The following is a 7,952-nucleotide window of genomic DNA, read 5'->3' as shown; positions in this document are numbered from 1 at the left end:
AGCGTTATTATAGATGTTTAAATGACTGGATATACCCATTATGTCTGACTAATTTATCGTAAAACAGCAAGAATAATAACGGTTTGACCCCAAAAAGTTGGAGAATGTTTCAGAATTTTTTAAAGATACTTAGATCACATACTGTAAAAAAAATATAATTAATAATAAAAAAAAAGCCCAGAAGATAAACATTCAATTCCTGATAATGCAATCTAAGTCCATGGCTGGGATACAAGAACCTGACAGCATGACCATATTGTCAGAAAATTGCTATAAAATCCCTGTAGGTTATGAATAAACTTGAATATAAACGTTTGACATGATGTTTTTCTTCTTTGTGTTTGTATAATCTGTATTTTTTATTACATGTTAAACAAAATTAGCAGGTTTCATAGCGCAAATTTCATCAAATTTTAAGGTAATTTTCTCTTTTTTAATTTGTTAAGCTAACCTTATCGTGCATGAGACACATGTAAAAGAGAAACAATTGTCCTTTCAGACAATCCTATAGTTTTCAGTGCTACAAAGGCTAGAAAATATCAGAAATTCACAAGGTGATTTGTTTTTCTAAATTCTTACACACACCATAATAATGTAGCAACTGAAATATAATATATAAATATATAAAGTTAAATTTTGTTTGGGGGGGCGGCATTGTTTACTTTGTTCCGGTACTAAATAACTTCCTTAGTCGCTTATGTTTATCTCTCTAATTCGTCAGCATGCGAAATTGGAAGTTATTCTGTTGGGTTCTTTGGTTATTTACTGACAACAGCTAATTTGATGTCTTACATAGCATTAAAAACCTAACAGTAGATACATTTCTGGTACTAAACACATCTGCACTTCTTCTGTTTTGTAAATTATTAGCAAATTAGACTTAAGGGCTAGCACTAGCAAGTACTAGCCAGCCAGCTGTCAGCATAAACAAGCTACATAAACTTCTGCAATTCTGCCAATACCAAAACAAAAGGTACGAGATTTGTGAAAATGCTCTTCAGTCAGTTTAGCATTAGTTTTGTCTGAAACTTTCAGGTGTCCTATAACCAAGAACATGGCATTAACACGAAGGACACTTGTATGCTTTCCTGAGATTCTGGGCAAAATGAAATTGAAACAGTGCTAGCTTTAACTAGCTACTTTTTCTCAGTAGTTCCTGCAAAGTTCTAATTGCACACATTATGATCAAATTAAGATGTATTGAGCCAATGAAACATTGTACTATTGCAAGAACATTGCTTTTTTAATTGGTTTGAAGCAGAATAGGATATAATATCAACTTCAGTAGCCATGACTTTTCACAAACAGAACATTCTTGAGTTAAGCAAAGGCCCATATTTCACTGGCAGACCAAGTTAAAAATTTCTCTTAAACTTTACATATAAAGTTCTAGCCAATAGCACGACATGTCCGACATGTTTTTGCATAACTGAATGACCCTGAGCCTCACTGAAACTAGGCTTGTTTTTGCTGTTTAGTTAAAGCTTCTGACCTCGCAGTTTCCTCACTGACAAGTCCAGGCATGTTCAAGTATTGCAGTTCTGTTCATAAATAAAAGGTGCTGCTTGTAACAAGACCATTTCTAGCTTTAGAGAATCTGATGCATGCATTTGCTCTCAAATTCAATAGATTTACATGATTACTAAAATATAGTTCTTGATTTTCTTGACTTCCTGGTCTGGTGTCTTTTCCTAACCTGTTTCTAGCCTAGATTATTCAGGTGGCGTGTACTCATATAAATGTACAGGTAGATTAAATAAATTCTTTCCCTGAAGCCATCACGTCTTGTTTGACATCCGTAGCTGAACAGTTGATAGTTCAGGAACAGGTGTGATTGCTGTCATCCAATCAGAGCTCAGCTCACTCACTCACTCACACACACACACACACACACACACACACACACACACACTATCACTGCTTAGTCTCACTTCACCACTATTGTTTACAGAAAGTAAGCAATAAAAACATGCAGGAATGAAAAACATGAAGTGTATATGAATGTGTGACTGGGCTGGGGTTCTCCGAATCCGGAGTTTGTTTTGACTCACATTACAAGTTTGACATTAGGGTGTTAAAGACCAGTATGTCTATCTTTAGAAATGTGTGCGCACTCTCTGAGTTATGTGTGTAAGAGAGAGGGAAAGAGAAAGGATTAATTAATAAAGAAAAAGGTCCTCTGTAGAAGTAAAGTGCAGAGGACCAAATGGTAATTTGGGGTATTGGGGACATTTGGTTGATCCTCATAAAGAAAAAAAAAGTGTTTTGTGTGTTTGAGAGCGAGGACCAAATGTCCCCATAATAATAGGACATTACGGCATATTGGGGTCAGTTGTTTGTCCTCATTAAGAAAAAATGTGTGTGTTGGTGTGACAGTCAGGAGCAGACCAAATGTCCCCATAATAAAAGGAATGCATGATGATTTAGTGTATTGGGGACATTCGGTTAGTCCTCATAAAGAAAAAAAGCTGTGTGTGTGTGCGTGCACATGTTTTATAGGGTGTTTTTGGCCAAAGGGAATTACCTCCATCCGGAGTAGTTATACAATCAGAGGTGTGGCTCACTGACAGTCAGATGTGTTACAGAGAGACAGAGACAGGAGGAGTGCGAAGTGTAGTATTAACCCCGACCTCACCATCCGGCTCTAGATAAGCTGCAGGATCTTTTAATTGCGTGCTAAATGCTTACTGTATTTTCCGGACTTTCCAGCTTTATTCTTAATATACTAACTTCTTAAAAAAAAAAAAAAAAAAAAAAAAAGATGCTATCATTTATACAGCAAAACAACATATTCTTTATCTAAGACCTAAGAACGAACGACGTGACATCTGATGTGGGACAATAACAATTGTGCCAGACTGTGAGAAAAAAAATAACGATTACAGCATGTTCTGATATTTGGATTAAAATTTCATGTCATTGTAACAGTTACTTTTGTGGCATAAAAAAATTAACCTAGAGTTATATAACCTGCTATAAACTGAGAAGATACTTGTAGGGAATCAGATGTTACTATTTGTAATCGTATTAGTTATTTATTAACATAGCTACCTTATGAATTAACATATTTGAGTGACTTAGGTGGGACTTGATAAACATTTACGAGACTTTGTGAAGCAAACTTTTTATTTTTAAAGAAATTGATATTACAAATGATTGTTTTTTGTTACTATGCAAAATGAATATAAAAGTGATAACTCAGAAACTATCAGAGCTGTGATGTTTATTAATCAGAATTTTTTTTTTTTTTTTTTTCCATTTTTTATCTATTTGGTATATAAGAAATTTCTAAAAGTTTATGGAGTTGATTGTATAAGGACAGGACATGCTGTTATAGAAAAATACGCAAAGCTGGAGTGATGTGAGAGAGTTTTGTCTAAAACAGTATTTCCTTTGCATGTCTATTTATTAGCATTTTAATTTCACAAAGTTACAAATTTCTCCATCCGAAAGAATGTTGGAGCTTTATTTCTGACACTGGAAACTCCTTCACTAGTTTAATTGGGCCATCCATCAACGTCAATACGTTAGGAATAACTAGCCTTTGTGATAGAAAATAAATCAACATTTCCAAAAATCTAATTCTTGAACATTTACCAGCGCTGTGGTGTAAATTAAATCAATTGTATTTGTCGTATGATGAATGAGAATAACATAAGCACAGTCACAGATTTTCTTTTAGCCCCTTTGTGTTTATATTTCTATACGTTGTACTTGTAAAGACTTCCTCAAAACTGCCTGTTAAGTGGCTGGTCTGACTGCATCGCAGTTTCAGCCGATGAGTGTCAAATGGAGAGATAAAACAGGACCTGGTTGGAATGATATGGGAACAACTGGGACTTTATAAACATATCAGAAACTATCTCTCTCTCTCTCTCTCTCTCTCTCTCTCTCTCTCTCTCTCTTTCATGCTCTCTCTCTCAGGCTAAGTTTTTTTATTTATTTTTTTTTTTTTTATTTATGAGGACCAAACAGATGTCCCCAATAAGTGCAATTAACTTTTATTTTTATTATTATGGGGACATTTGCTCTCTCTCTCTCTCTCTCTTTCTCTCTCAGGCTCAGAGCTTTTTTTCTTTTATGAGGACCAACCAAATGTCTCCAATAAGCACAATTAACTTGCATATTTATTATTATGTGGACATTTTGTTTTTCTCTCTCTCTCTCTCTCTCTCTCTCTCTCTCTCGCTCTCTCTTTCTCTCTCTCTCTTTCTCTCTCAGGCTCAGAGTTTTTTTTCTTTTATGAGGACCAACAAAATGTCTCCAATAAGCACAATTAACTTGCATATTTATTATTATGGGGACATTTTGTTTCTCTCTCTCTCTCTCTCTCTCTCTCTCTCTCTCTCTCTCTCTCTCTCTTTCTTTCTCTCTCGCACTCTCTCTCATACATATACACTCTTTCTTTTTCTTTCTTGTTCTGCTAGCCATGTCGTGAGTCGGATACATAGTGAGCGGATGCTGCGTGGTGCTTACAGTAAAAGGGAGTCAGAAATAGATCGGGATGTGGTGTTGTGTTTCAGGATTGTTATCAAGGTCAGGCGTATGTAAGCAGACCCTCTTCCTGTAAAACAGAGGAAGTGACTGTAATAGGCTGATGTCGCAACTCCCAATATCATTAGTACAGTACAGTACAATTTACACTTCTCCTGATGATAAACTTTCTTTTTGTGCTCCTGAATGTTACGTATCACCAGTGCCATTTATTTATTTATTGAATTTAGCTACTGAATTGATGTACGACTGTTTACACACCTCATTAATGCTTAGTGATGCTAAGTAATGCTTTGTGTTTAGTGATTTATTAATCTATTTATTTTTTATACCTTCCAATAGTAGGTTAATCTTTTTTTTTTTCCTGAAATTTACATCATAATGCTTTTTAGATACTGTATTTTACCTGTTCATGCTCATTCAATTCTAAATGTTTACCTTAACCTTACTTACACTAACCTGACATTAGTGAATTAGTTGCAAAATCTTTAGTTGCGAAATCTTGCCAACTGATTTGCTTGTTTTTAAATTCCTGAATTATCTTTACTAAATCATTGTGTTTGGTCTTCACTTACTGAATTTTACCCTCTTAAATGTATTGACACTGAATTTGATCCTCTTATTTGTGTTCAGTGATCCTCTTATTTGTGCTAGATTATTCTTATGAATTACTGCTAGATTTTTTTGTTTTTAAGATTAGATTTTTTTCTGTTGTTCAATTGTTTCTTGTACTTCTAATCATAATTCATGGTTCTATTCTTTTACACCTTTATAAAAGGTACAGTAGGTATCTAAATGTTATAAAACATTGGATAAACATGCCTGGATAAACATGCCTCATTTATTGGTTGTTTTTTTCTGATGTTGATAGCAACCTAAAAAGAATACTTGAGGTCACTCTGTGTCAGTCTCTGTTTTATCAGATAGCATGAAAGCTCATACTGGTGTGTCAAACAGGCAGTTTTTGGACACCTCACACACACACACACACACACACACACACACACACACACACACACACACACACACAGAGACAGAGGTATAAATCTCTCTGACTGCCAGGGTTCAATTAGCCAACAGCTGCTTCAGCACGCCTAGCTAGCCTTCCTATGAAACCTCGTAAATCTCTCGCACACGCACGCGCACATGCACACACACATGCACACACACATGGACACGCACACAACCTCAACAGGATATGCATTACACAAACATTGTACAATAATAAAGCATACACTTTTATCAAAGTGATGTCAGAGACCTGAATATTTTCTCAGCATGAACATAATGTGCAAAATGTCTTTTTCTCTCTCTCTCTCTCTCTCTCTCTCTCTCCCTCCCTGTTTCAACACATCCTTCTCAACTTCCTTCCTGTTTCGAATTGAATCTTAATACCTGCCTGTCATCTTCCCCCCCCTCCCACCCCTTGTTCTCTGTCTTCCACTGCCTCGCTCTCTCTCTCTCTCTCTCTCTCTCTCCCTCCCCCTCTTTCTCTCTCTCTCACTACCTCTCCCCCTCATTCTGCTGTATACATACTCATTACCTGTGCAGGGGAGGGGAAGTGCACTCTTTCATTTAGGGGATTTACAGTTATCTTCACAAAGCACCATAAAGCAGCCTCTACAGACAGGAAGGGCGAGGAGGATCAGGATGAATGAGAGAGAGAGAGAGAGAGAGGGAGAGGGAGTGGGTGTGTGGGAGTGTGTTATCATATCGGCTCGGCTGCCTCAGGAGCTCCTCAGAGATAATGTGTGTCGCTGCAGACAGATTAATTGAACGGAGCATGGTGTGTTTTTGAAGTGGACAATCCGATAGCTGACTTCGAAAGACGAGCGACGAGATGAAAATACAAGATGTAAAGATGTCTATTCTAAAGAGTTATCTATTGTTGCCATGGTTATAGAGATATAGTTATAGACAGTGTTTGTATGCGTGTGTGTGTGTGAGTGAAAGTATGGCCCTTGGTTAACCCCTAGAGGGGAATCTATAAAACAGTTAAGGCTGCTGTAAATGTCTTAACTACACACACACACACACACACACACACACACACACAAGGTTTAATTACCCATTTGCATGGACAGTTACACACACACAGAGTTTGGGACATGGGTGCATACGGGTAACTGATCATAAGGTAGATAAATACTGTGTGTGTGTAAAAGAGAAGGAGAGACATGGATATAAATGTTGGCAGTAATAATAAGTATCTATGGTGACAGGTAAAGCACATAAACACAGCACTCAGTCCCTTTGAGTGTGTGTGTGTGTGTGTGTGTGTGAGAGAGTGATTTTTTTCATTTTTCTCCTCACCATCTTAAGTCTCCACACACCCACAGTTACTAAATTACAGTGTTTTGTACATTGGCAGACAGGTGTGTGTGTGTGTGTCCTCTTCACAATACTGCTGTAAACTGACCCATTGTACTAAAAGCAGGTCTGTTGCTGGGCGCCGGGATCAGGTTGTCCTCGGCAACAGAGAGTGACCTCGACTACCTGGCCTCTTTTAAAAGGGCGGAATTCCATTTTGGTCATGGGCGTGTCCTTGTGAATAGGTGGGCGGAGCTTGTGGCCAGCAGCAGTACTGCTAATTACTATTTACTGTTCCTTTCTGTCTTTATCTCTCCTCCTCGCTTTCTTTCTTGCTATTGTTTTCTTTTGTTGTCAGAATAGCATTGCCCAAAATGTCTAGTCCTAAACCCACACACACACACACACACACTCACTCACTTAATGTTTGGTGTGTGTATTTGGCACTAGTCTAATGTTTTGGTTTCATGCTACAGAGGAAGCGGATGTGTCTCTGGATCTTTCAATGACTCAGTTTCATCATTCACCACATTTTGTGTGTGTGTGTGTGTGTGGATGGCACATTAAGTCCATGCTGTGCTTGTTTTGAAGGAGATCTCATATCCTGTTGTTTATAATGGACAGTACCACTGCCAGAAGAGGTGTGTGTGTGTGTGTGTGTATGTGTTTGAAAGTCCTTAGTCAGGCCCAAATATCCCAACAATGATACGAATACATCATATTCAGAGTTCATTAGGACATTACTGATGCTTCTCTGTGTGACTGAACTGCGATGTTTGTTTAGCCGGTGCTAAGTGTAATTACGGTGTAATTTTAGTAGTTTGAGGCTTTTCTTAGTAATCTACCAACACGTTTGAGGAAAACATTGACGTTCCTGACCGTTACGTCTCATTTCCACCGTCACAGAATGTGTCGACTTGTACAAAATACTATCCTGACAGAAAAAAGTTATTTTGGTGACAATTCTACTGTTATACCGCATTCAAGGCACTGAGGTAAAGTGAAAATTTCGAGCTGCGTCTCTGTATTCGTGTTCACCTGTCGTATTCCAGGAAAGCAATTGTTTAATTATGTTATTACATAATTATACAGTGATTATAAAGTGATTATAGGATTCCTTAGTGATTATTTTTGGTTTTACTTTGTTT

At 37.2% G+C, this 7,952-nt stretch overlaps 1 protein-coding gene across 4 annotated transcripts in view; it reads left to right on the top strand.

The window, feature by feature from the left end:
* Positions 1–7,952, top strand: part of afg2a (AFG2 AAA ATPase homolog A) — a 153,468-nt gene that overhangs the window by 46,250 nt on the left and 99,266 nt on the right. The window lies entirely within an intron of this gene.

The sequence above is a fragment of the Tachysurus vachellii genome, chromosome 18, assembly GCF_030014155.1.
Source record: "Tachysurus vachellii isolate PV-2020 chromosome 18, HZAU_Pvac_v1, whole genome shotgun sequence".
Classification (NCBI taxonomy): Eukaryota; Metazoa; Chordata; class Actinopteri; order Siluriformes; family Bagridae; genus Tachysurus; species Tachysurus vachellii.
This window is presented reverse-complemented; position numbering and strand designations above follow the sequence as displayed.